The 12,995-nt window shown below is 45.3% G+C and overlaps 1 pseudogene; it reads left to right on the top strand.

Moving 5' to 3' along the window:
- The first annotated feature begins 12,332 nt into the window (after positions 1 to 12,332).
- On the top strand, positions 12,333 to 12,450 carry LOC135052591 (5S ribosomal RNA; annotated as a pseudogene).
- The last annotated feature ends 545 nt before the right edge of the window (positions 12,451 to 12,995 follow it).

Raw genomic sequence — 12,995 nt, 5'->3', positions numbered from 1 at the left:
GATGCTACCAAAATTGGTCGTCCTGCCTCTAAGCAGCCCATTGCGCGTTGGTTTAGGTTAACCATTCAACAAGCCTATTCTTCAGCAGCATTGCCGCTGCCGAGTTCTGTCCAGGCCCACTCCACACGGTCGGTGGGTTCTTCCTGGGCGGCTGCTTCCTGGGCAGCCTTACAGTTGTGCTGGGCAGCTACTTGGTCTGGTTCGAACACGTTCGTAAAATTCTACAGGTTTGACACCTTGGCCAGAGATGACATTCAGTTTGGTCAGGCAGTTTTGCAGGGGTCTCAGCTCTCTCCCACCTGTTCTGAGAGCTTTGGGACTTCCCCATGGTACTAATGTCACCCCAGTATTCACTAGGACGTTAGAGAAAATAGGAATTTAATATCTACCAGTGATTCCTTTTATTGTAGTCTGTAGTGGATACTGGGTGCCTGCCTCTGTGCTTCGTATTCCTGCTTACCTGGTTGTAATTCTTCTTGGTTGGGTCTGCTGTTGCTGTCCCTGTTCCATGTTTGGTTAGCGTTGCTATCCTTTATTATAGTTAGCGTTGCTTTCCTCTGTTCTGATTAGCTCTGCTATCTTTGTTATTGTGTGTTGGTTCATTACCTCACAGCTTCTTGTGTTTATATCCTTCTTTCAAAGTATGTCCGTCTCCTCAGGCAGTTTTCCTAGACTGAGTCTGCTAGGAGGGGCCTAGAGGGGAGGAGCCAGCACACATTAATGATTTCTTAAAGTGCCAGGCTCCAATGGACCCGATCTATATCCCATGGTACTAATGTCACCCCAGTATCCACTATGGACTACGAGAAGAGGAATTACCGGTAGATATTAAATTCCTATTTTATGCTTTATTTATTCCTGTATTGAAGATAAAACAAACCAAAAAATTTACAAAATGACATTGGGGTATATTTACTAAGGTCCCGATTTTGACCGAGATGCCGTTTTTTCTTCAAAGTGTCATCTCGGTAATTTACTAAGCAAAAATCACAGCAGTGATGAGGGCATTCGTAATATTTTGGAAGTCCTAGGAAAAAATCACGAATCAATACACCATCGGTCAAATACGCCTGCAATTTGCTAGAAATCGGTCATTTACTAAAAAGTGCAAAACACAAACACTGCCGACAATAGCCAAACACTGCCGTGATAAAATACAAATCGTGAAAAAGTGCTAAAAAAAAAGACCTGCTTTTTTATCCCGTGTTTGTATAGTGGGAAGGGGGGGGGGAATGTTCTAAATTTTCAGAAAAAAAATTGCGTGGGGTCCCCCCTCCTAAGGCAAACCAGCCTCGGGCTCTTTGAGCCGATCCTGGTTGCAGAAATATGGGGAAAAAATGGACAGGGGTTCCCCCATATTTAAGCAACCAGCATCGGGCTCTGCGCCTGGTCCTGGTTCCAAAAATATGGGGGACAAAAAGAGTAGGGGTCCCCCGTATTTTTGAAACCAGCACCGGGCTCCACTAGCTGGACAGATAATGCCAAAGCCGGGGGTCACTTTTATATAGTGCCTTGCGGCCGTGGCATCAAATATCCAACTAGTCACCCCTGGCCGGGGTACCCTGGGGGAGTGGGGACCCCTTCAATCAAGGGGTCCCCCCCCCAGCCACCCAAGGGCCAGGGGTGAAGCCCGAGGCTGTCCACCCCATCCAATGGGCTGCGGATGGGGGGCTGATAGCCTTTGTGAAAAGTGTTTGATATTGTTTTTAGTAGCAGTACTACAAGTCCCAGCAAGCCTCCCCCGCAAGCTGGTACTTGGAGAACCACAAGTACCAGCATGCGGCGGAAAAACGGGCCCGCTGGTACCTGTAGTACTACTACTAAAAAAATACCCCAATAAAGACATCACACACACACCTTGAAAGTATAACTTTAATGCATTCATACGATGCCCATGTGGGCTGTTTTATATTGGCAAGACCTCCAGGCAGTTCCGTGAAAGAATGGCGATGCATAGATCGGCCATCAGGGCTGCCCTGGAGGGTGACCATCAAGCACAACCGGTAGCCAGACATTTTAAGATGCATAAACACAATTTAGCATCCTTGAAATACAAAATTATAGACCAGCAACCACCAAACATCAGGGGAGGTGATCGAAACTGAGCTCTCCTCCGCAGGGAGGCGAGGTGGATTCATTGCCTGAACACTCTAGTACCAGCAGGCTTAAATGTACAATTGGGATTGCACTGTTTTTTATAAGGATTATAAAAGTGTAATTAGATAAATGTATTTGATTGTTTTAGGTGTAGCCCAATATCTATTAATTGAAATAAGTATGTTTCTGAGCATTAGGGGTCCAGTGGTGTGGTTTATTGCACTGTTATATTGTGTTTCTATGAAGTGTATTATTTGTTTATGTGTTGCCTAGGTGACCGGCGCCCTGACGAGGAAAGGAGCGCGCCGCACATGTGGTTGGTGACGTCATCCGGACCCGCCGGGTAGCCGCGCCGGAAGAGCAGAGGGTGATGCGGTGAGGGTATAAAGGTATGTTTTTTGTATTACACCTGTTGTTCTGACGAAAGTTTAATTACTGAAACGTTAACAGCTCAGACAGAGTGTCTGTCTCTTCCTTTACCGTGTTGTGAAAGTCCTCGCTGAGTGCCGCTGTTTTGTGACTATTTGTATGTGCTGGATCAGCTGGATGGCACCGGAGGCATCATTTCATTAGGTGGAGTGCCGGTAACTGTTTGTGTTATGTGACCAAGAGTAGTGGGCTGACACCACGAGTGAGAGCTACTTTCTACAGGGCACCACCATTTTGTTATGAGACTTTTCATCAGCATTTCTTCTACACATTATTTGTCACACTGTGGGTGGTATGTCCCTCATTAGTGACACCATGGATTCCAGTGGACTCATTGATGTGGCTGCTTGTGATGTTTGGTCCTTCTCGGACGCAGATGCTGAAAATATCAGGTTTAAGGAAGATTTGGCGACCTCCGGGGGAGCTGAAAGCAATGATCAGTTATTTATGAGATTATTACGTCTACAAAAAAAAAGAGATTGATTTCTTCATGCACGGGGTCACGCTGTCAGATTACCACCGTAATCGACAGATCCCTAGAGGCTTTAGAGTCCGAAATATGCCGACAATCGGCAAGTATAATGTAGAATTCTGCCGCAAGTGGATCAGCATCTTGAACAAATGCTCTCTGGATCTGATCCTTTTAGTAATTGAAGAAGCATCAAGAGAGATGAATATGGTTAAGGAGATGATCACTGCATTTGAGAGTCAACATCTAGCCAAATTACAAGCCGACAAAGATAACAAATGGATGGAGAAGCTTACAGTACAGGTGGAGGCGTATAGGCAAAAGTTGGTCAAATTTAAAAGGCAAAAATTGACCACAGTACAGAAGGATTATCAGGAGGGCAGAGTATATACTTGGGCCAATAATCCAGATGGGAAGCCACAATTCCAACGTAGAAACCGGCAAAGGACACGGTGGGCGCCTGGCCAGGAATCATCTAGTGGTGATCATACCTCCCTTAGCGACAGCGATGCACCAGCAAGTACCAGCAGTGGCAAGCCCCCTTTAGGGGTCAATACACGAGCCATGCGTGGCGTAAAAAAAGACAGCACACGAGGCGCGGGGGGCAGTGCCAAAGAATCGAAAAAAGGCACAAAGGGAAAGAAAACAACATAGTTTTCAATCTGTCCAAGAAATCTTTGACAGCGGGTGAGTTATCCCTTTTGAATAAAGGACTTTCATTTATTCCAGTCTAGAGGTTTGATGAATTTCAGTGGAAGGTGGACACCCACAAGGTTAATAGACGATTACGACTTAAAGAATTTTTTGCGAATCAACCACTGACAACTCCAAATCTTGATGTCCCTAGAGATTTAAAGAAAACCTCGTATTTTGATAATAACACCAACAGCACTTCTCTTAAATGTTTTGCGAGAGTATTGGACTCACAAGTGATGGGTCTGTCCAAACAAGTCCCACAGTCCAAAGATAATTTAACTAAAGGGGAAAGAAATGCCTTAGTAGCACTCAGTAAGGATCCCAGCATCGTTATTCGCTCGGCGGATAAGGGGGGTGGGATCATTATTCAGGATTTGAGCGACTATAAGAAGGAGGCCTATCGACAATTGCTTGATGAGGAAGTTTATAGGCAACCGTCAGGGGATCTGACAGAAAAATACAATCATGAACTCAGGACTTTTTTAGATATGGCAGTCCTAGAGAATATCATCACGAAAGATGTGAGAGAGGCCCTAATACAAGACTATCCGGTAGCACCGGTCTTTTACACGATACCAAAGATCCACAAGGATCCCCTGAATCCACAGGGAAGGCCCATTATTGCATCCCGGGACTCCGTCTTCTATAAAGTTTCTCAGTATCTTGATTATTATTTTCAACCTGTCATTCAGGCACAGGAAACTTACCTAAAAGACACAACCAGTTTAATTAAAAAATTGAATATGCTATCGATAGTACCTCCTGCCAGTTTTTTTGTGTACACTGGATGTGGTCAGCCTCTACACCAATATCCCACATGGGAGAGGTGTAGAGGCGGCTAGGAGACTTCTATCTAATTCTCCCCAGTACAATGGGCCAGATTTGGGTTTTTTCCATTGAATTACTGAAACTGACACTGTTTAGAAACTACTTCCTATTTGATGGGAGGTGGATCGAACAGTGCCAGGGTTGCGCTATGGGTAGTTGTGTTTCCCCAGCATTCGCAAACTGTTTTATGTTTGAGGTTGAGAAAGATATGTTTTTTTCTGACAGTAGGACAGCAGCCCTACAGAAGAAAAAAGGGGGGTGTTGTAGGTGCACTGTCTCTAGCATTACTGATATCATACAGCTTAGCATATAATAAATAGTGGAGTTTAGTTATGAATTGATCAATGCATGAAGCTGCAGCCCCGCGGCAAGGGACTCCACTCTGCTGCAGTACCTAACACTATAGGGGTTCAAACCTAGGGCACGGGACCCCCCAAAAAACCACAGCCAAGCAACCCCAGGGCATCGCAGGGAATAATTGTGTGTAGTGAGAAGGATTAAGGGATAGGTGAGAAAAAAAGGGTGTTATGGGGTGAATTACTATAAGTGAAAAAAATGTGTAACATGTATAATAAACAAACGGTGAAAGTGCCAAATTAAATGTAATGCTGTGATGCCCTGTTGTCGCCCAGCCACGGCAGTCCAGGAGGCCCCGTACCCCAGGAGCCATCCCATTTCTGACCTATTGTTCTGAATACTTGGACTTACCTAGAATTGTGCCATATTCACAAGTGCAGTCATGCTAGGTACCCTAGTTGAAATAAATGAGGGTCAGGTGCGGGTGGGTGCAAGTCTAAGAATGAAGGTGTCTCACTCCTTCAGGTGTGTCTATACAAAACACTTTTAGTTTGCTAGGGAGGGGCCTTAGACTGCACACCTATAGCTGCCAGTAATGTGAGGTGCTACCTACTGAGACTTGTAGTTCTACAGAAGAAAAAAGGGGGGTGTTGTAGGTGCACTGTCTCTAGCATTACTGATATCATACAGTTTAGCATATAATAAATAGTGGAGTTTAGTTATGAATTGATCAATGCATGAAGCTGCAGCCCCGCGGCAAGGGACTCCACTCTGCTGCAGTACCTAACACTATAGGGGTTCATACCTAGGGCACGGGACCCCCCAAAAAACCACAGCCAAGCAACCCCAGGGCATCGCAGGGAATAATTATGTGTAGTGAGAAGGATTAAGGGATAGGTGAGAAAAAAAGGGTGTTATGGGGTGAATTAATATAAGTGAAAAAAATGTGTAACATGTATAATAAACAAACGGTGAAAGTGCCAAATTAAATGTAATGCTGCGATGCCCTGTTGTCGCCCAGCCACGGCAGTCCAGGAGGCCCCGTACCCCAGGAGCCACCCCATTTCTGACCTATTGTTCTGAATACTTGGACTTACCTAGAATTGTGCCATATTCACAAGTGCAGTCATGCTAGGTACCCTAGTTAAAATAAATGAGGGACAGGTGCGGGTGGGTGCAAGTCTAAGAATGAAGGTGTCTCACTCCTTCAGGTGTGTCTATACAAAACACTTTTAGTTTGCTAGGGAGCACTTTTAGTTTGCTAGGACAACAGCCAGCATAATTTTTTTTGGCAGATACATAGATGATTTATTTTTGATTTGGAGGGGGTCTGAGGTGTCGTTTTACTCGTTCTTAAATTATATCAACAGTGCTGACACTAATATAAAATTTACGGCTATGGTATGTGACACTAGTGTAAACTATTTGGACGTGGAGATCACAGTTGTGGAAGGTAGGATACATACTAATTTGTACAAAAAACCTACTGATAAGAACACAGTGTTACATGCTTCTAGCTTTCATCCCCCTACCACGAAATACAGTTTACCATATTCTCAGTTCTTAAGAATACACCATATTTCTGATGACCTTGATAAAACCGAGAGGGAGATTATTAAAATGGCCCTGGATTTTAAATCCAGAGGCTATGACTGGTCAATGTTGATGGAAACCAAGGATAAGGTATTGAGGATGAATAGAGATGATGCCCTACAGTGCGCTCAGTCCAAAGTAGATTCCCTTAAGGACAGGATTCCCTTTGTGCAAAAGTACAGTCATTTGAGCAAGGAAATTAACAAGGTTACCCGTCAGAGTTGGTCCATTATAACGTCTGATAAGGATCTATCGATGTTTAAGAATAATTCGTTGTTACCTTCATATACCCGCAATAAGAATTTAAAAGACCTACTGGTCCATAATGATATCTCTAGGTGCAAACCGGCACCGGTGGCAACATTTTTAACAAGAAAACCAGGTTGTTATAAATGTGTGGGCTGCACAACCTGCAGCTCTATGGAAACTTGCCCAGGATTTTCTCATCCCCATACAGGTAAATTTATTAAAATTGAAAAAGTCCTCACTTGTACTAGTACCCATGTCATTTACTTCATACGATGCCCATGTGGGCTGTTTTATATTGGCAAGATCTCCAGGCAGGTACGTGAAAGAATGGCGATGCATAGATCGGCCATCAGGGCTGCCCTGGATGGTGACCATCAAGCACAACCGGTAGCCAGACATTTTAAGATGCATAAACACAATTTAGCGTCCTTGAAATACAAAATCATAGACCAGCAACCACCAAACATCAGGGGAAGTGATCGAAACCGAGCTCTCCTCCGCAGGGAGGTGAGGTGGATTCATCGCCTGAACACTCTAGTACCAGCAGGCTTAAATGAACAATTGGGACTGCACTGTTTTTTACAAGGATTATAAAAGTGTAATTAGATAAATGTATTTGATTGTTTATATTGTGTTTCTATGAAGTGTATTATTTGTATATGTGTTGTATATGTGTTGCCTAGGTGACCGGCGCCCTGACGAGGAAAGGAGCGCGCCGCACATGTGGGTGGTGACGTCATCCGGACCCGCCGGGTAGACGCGCCGGAAGAGCAGAGGGTGATGCGGTGAGGGTATAAAGGTATGTTTTTTGTATTACACCTGTTGTTCTGACGAAAGTTTAATTACTGAAACGTTAACAGCTCAGACGGAGTGTCTGTCTCTTCCTTTACCGTGTTGTGAAAGTCCTCGCTGAGTGCCGCAGTTTTGTGACTATTTGTTTGTGCTGGATCAGCTGGATGGCACTGGAGGCATCATTTCATTAGGTGGAGTGCCGGTAACTGTTTGTGTTATATACAGAGTGGTCGAAGTGGAAAATTTGAAGTGGGGGTATGCAAAAGTCAAGGACGTAACTATGCGCGCGCTCCAGAAAAGGGGGCGTGGTTGCCCCAAAGGGGCGTGGTCACCCAAAAGGGGGCATGTCCAGTGTAGTAGAACCCCTTATACTATCTAGTACTGGTGCCCCTTTCACCTTATAGCACATGGTACGAGCTGAAATTCACATTATAGCACACGGTACTAACTGAAATTCACATTATTGCACACGTACGAGCCGAAACTCACATTGTAGCACACTGAGTGAGCCGAAATTCCCATTGTAGCACACTGAATGAGCCGAAATTCCCATTGTAGCACACTGAATGAGCCAAAATTCACAGTGTAGTACAATGAATGAGCCAAAATTCACATTGTAGTACACTGAATGAGCCGAAATTCACATTGTAGCACACTGAATGAGCCAAAATTCACAGTGTAGTACAATGAATGAGCCAAAATTCACATTGTAGTACACTGAATGAGCCGAAATTCACATTGTAGCACACTGAATGAGCCGAAATTCACATTGTAGCACACTGAATGAGCCAAAATTCACATTGTAGCACACTTAATGAGCCGAAATGCACATTGTAGCACACTGAATGAGCCAAAACTCACATTGTAGCACACTGAATGAGCCGAAATTCACATTATAGCACACTGAGTGAGCTGAAATTGTGACATCAGGGACAGCCAGAGTGACGACAGGGAGAGAGAGAGTGACGACAGGGAGAGAGAGAGTGACGACAGGGAGAGAGAGAGTGACGACAGGGAGAGAGAGTGTGTCGACAGGGAGAGAGAGAGTGATGACAGTGATGACAGGGAGAGAGACTGACGACAGTGAGAGAGTGACGACAGTGACGACAGGGAGAGAGAGTGACGACAGTGACAACAGGGAGAGAGAGTGACGACAGTGATGACAGGGAGAGAGAGTGACGACAGTGATGACAGGGGGAGAGAGAGTGGCGACGGGGAGAGAGAGTGACGACAGGGGAGAGAGTGATGACAGTGACAACAGGGAGAGAGAGTGATGACAGGGAAATAGAGTGACGACAGGGAGAGAGAGTGACGACAGTGACGACAGGGAAAGAGAGTGACGACAGTGACAACAGGGAGAGAGAGTGACGACAGGGAGAGAGAGTGACGACAGTTACGACAGGGAGAGAGAGTGACGAAAGGGAGAGAGTGACGACAGTGATGGCAGGGAGAGAGAGTGATGACAGGGAGAGAGTGATGACAGGGAGAGAGAGTGACGACAGGGAGAGAGGTGACAGCAGGGGAACATTACCTCATTTGTTGCTGGTGGCTGGCAGCGGTGAGCGGTGGGCTGCTGGCGGCGGCTGGTGGCTAGTGAGCGTGCAGTGAGCGGCTGGCGGCGGCGGGCGGCTGGTGGCTGGCGGTGATCGACGTGCGGTGGGCGGTGCCAGGCGGCTGTGAGCTAATACAGCGCTCTACACAGCCGCCTGTAGCCACACAGGGACGAGGAGCACAATGTGCAGCAGGATGGCCACTTCCCTCGCCTCCTGCTGCACTTTCAGTGCATTTCCGGGTCAGTGGAAGAAGTGGCGGTATACCATACCGCCGTATACCACCCCACTTCAACCACTGTATGTATATATATATATATATATATATATATATATAAAGCGAAGGCGATGAAGCAATCAGCGGCACTCAGGGTCTTAGGTGATAATCAAATGTATTAAAAAAATCACAGCATGAATCCCTTTTTTTAATACATTTGATTATCACCTAAGACCCTGAGTGCCGCTGATTGCTTCATCGCCTTCGCTTTACCTATTTACACCAGAGGGCACCAGGGCACACAGTTTTTCCTATAGTGGGAGTGCAGGGCCGGCTCCGGGGCTTGTGGCGCCCCGGGCGGCTTTAGGGGGCGTGGCTTTGTACAGGGGGCGTGGTCATTTACGCCCCCTGTACAGCTGAATTGATGTGCGGTGCGCGATGACGTCATCGCGCACCGCACAGCAAAGGTCCTCTCCACGAAGGGAAACTAGACGCGTAGCGTCTAGTTCCCTTCGTGGAGAGGACCTTTGCTGTGCGTTGCGCGATGACGTCATCGCGCACCGCACAGTAAAGGACCTCTCCAGGAAGGGAAACTAGACGCGTACGCGTCTAGTTTCCCTTCCCAGCAGTAGCGGCCGGGGGCAGCGGGCAGCAGGGGGCACACACCAGTAGCGGATCTTGCCCTGGTGCGGCGCCCTCCGGAGGGCGCCCTGCGCCCTCCGGAAGAGGGCGCCCTGCGCCCTCCGGAAGGCGGCGCCCCGGGCAAAAGTACTGCTTGCCCGTGGCAAGATCCGCTACTGTGGGAGTGCCACTTTTATATATATAAAACCATACATATCATCTTTATGGGCCCCAACATGCGCACTTCAAATTTTAGACTACGCGGGTCACTCATTCTCAGTTGAGAAAATAAGAGTTTTTGTAATGCATGCAATAATAACCTGTATAGGTATTAAGGGAAAATATTAAATGTATTATATTCATTTATGGTTGCCTAACTATATTAGTATGCAACGCTAAAGTAATATTGTAGCATTAAAATATTATACTTACCATTTATCTTGTGAATTGGAAGTTGATCCTGGAAATCTGGAAAAGATCAGGTATAATATACATGATAGAGGTGTAAGTAGGTGAATTATTACACTTATATACCATTATTAGAGGGCTTACCCAAGCAAGCCTTGATAAACATTTAGCTTGGGTGGAGGCACACACACACACACACACACACACACACACACACACACACACACACACATATTAGTTACCCCTAGGGAGGTGGGAAGGGGTTACACATGTTACACCGTGGTATATCCCTTTACACACATTACCCCAGGTAGAGCCCTGTACACACATTATACCAGGTAGAGCCCCTTATATACATTACACAAGTTAGAGACCCTTACACAGATTATGCCAGGTAGAGCCTCTTACACATATTATGCCAGGTAGAGCCCCTTATACAAATTACAATAGGTAGAGCCCCTTACACAGTATGCCAGATAGGGACCCTTATACAAATTATGCCAGGTATAGCCCCTTACACACATTACACCAGGTAGTACAGTTTCCATACATTATGCCAGGTAGATCCCTTAAACATATTATGCCAGGTAAAGCTCCTTATACACATTATGCAAGGGGAGAGGTGGGCTGTGTGTGGTATGTGTGTGGTATGTGTGGTGTATGTAGGGTGTGTGTGTGTGTGTGTGTGTGTGTGTGTGTGTGTGTGTGTGTGTGTGTGTTTGTTACCTGATAGCCTCACCAGCAGCGCTCTGCACTCGGATAATATATATATATTAGTTACCCCTAGGGAGGTGAGAAAGGGTTACACATGTTACACCATGGTATATCCATTTACACACATTACCCCAGGTATAGCCCTGTACACACGTTATATCAGGTAGAGCCCCTTATATACATTACACAAGTTAGAGCCCTTTACACACATTACACCAGGTAGAGCCTCTTACACATATTATGCCAATTAGAGCCCCTTATACAAATTACACTAGGTAGAGCCCCTTACACAGTATGCCAGGTAGGGACCCTTATACAAATTATGCCAGGTATAACCCCTTACACACATTACACCAGGTTGTGCACCATCCATACATTATGCCTGGTAGATCCCTTAAACACATTATGCCAGGTAAAGCTCCTTATACACATTAAGCAAGGGGAGAGGTGGGCTGTGTGTGGTATGTGTGGTGTATGTAGGGTGTGTGAGTATGTTTGTTACCTGATATCAGCCTCACCAGCTGCGCTCCACACTCGGCTCTATCCAACTGACCCTGAACTGGGAAGCCCACACCCGCACTGCAGGACAGACAAGGGGAGTGGACCACATGGAAAATGCCAATCTCCCTATCCAGCGCTACCTGGCACAGCATATAGAGCCAGCCAATAGGGGTACATGCAGAAGGTGCTCCCACCGCAGAAAATGCGCTTTGTACAGAGCACCATCTGCACTACCCTAGTCATGGCCCTGCATATAGTAGACAAAGTAGGCCCATAGTATCAGGAAGGTACCCAGTATATAACACAACACAGCCAATATAATATTATATACGCTTTGTCACTTGTTTTGATTTTTAAAAGCTTCCGGTTCCGGTTTCCGAACTTCCGGTCGACAGACCGCGGACACCGGCGTCTCTCTACTGGACTCACCCTCCATCACGAACCTCGAGCGGCGGTCTCCACTGACCAAGGGGGGTAATTCACCCCTCCACCTAACAGTAGGATATTATCTCTATGTCTGATGCCCCATCGGATTTAATACCTCCGCAATAACTGCAAAAAAATTTTTTTTTTTTAAACATTTTTTTGTTGCACTAAGTTTCTCTGATATTGATGTGACTTTTCACTTATATACATCATTTTGACCTGAAATATTTGTGAAACATGGCAACAATGGGACAGCATCAGGCTTGTTAGTAAGCCGAACTCTGGTCCAGGACTCATCTTTAAATTTGTCACCTTCATTATCATTAATACATATTCTTGTGCTACTAGTGTCTGGACTTAAAGAGCTCCTAAGTATTCCACCAAAGACTTGGGATTTTTCAGCACACAATACTTGGTTCCGGGCATCATAAAGCAGGATATATTCACCTGCGGTCAAACCACACTAAGTATGCCCAACCTCGTCTGATCTTGGAAGCCAAGCACTGTGGGCCAGGTCAGTACCTGGTTGGGAGACCACCAGAGAATACTTGGTACTGCAGGTATTTATATCCTAAACTTAGAACATATGACCCGGAGCCTAAGTATTGCTATTATTTACACTATCTACTTCAGATTATGGAAGTAGACTCTCACCAATCAACAGGGTTGAGCCCAGCTTGTTAGATAGAGAAATACCTCTCTCTTCCGGAACATTGTCATTGTTATTACTATTCCACATTATTGGTACATTTCATCTTTTCGGAAGAAGATAACCTATATATTATTGTTCATATCTCAATTGTAGTCCTTCTAACATTAGAGAGATACATATATTTTTGCCAAACGGAGCCAGTCAGTTTGATTTGTATTACTTTATACAATCAACTATGTTCAAATCGGATGGATTAACCTGTCTACGAATAGATAGTATCATTATCATTTTTCAGTTCATTTTTTGCCTTATAGCCCCTTATTTTTGAGGAATACCAATAAATGTTATATTTTAAATAACATAACATTACACAATTTACTACTAAAGTGTGCCACAGAAGAGACTTGTAGTCTTTCTTCTTTTCTTTTTTGGCTCCTGTACTATACAGGAACCATA

The sequence above is a fragment of the Pseudophryne corroboree genome, chromosome 2 (assembly GCF_028390025.1).
Source record: "Pseudophryne corroboree isolate aPseCor3 chromosome 2, aPseCor3.hap2, whole genome shotgun sequence".
In the NCBI taxonomy this organism is placed as follows: domain Eukaryota; kingdom Metazoa; phylum Chordata; class Amphibia; order Anura; family Myobatrachidae; genus Pseudophryne; species Pseudophryne corroboree.
Note: the sequence above shows the minus strand (reverse complement) of the source record. Positions and strands in the feature narration are given on the sequence as shown.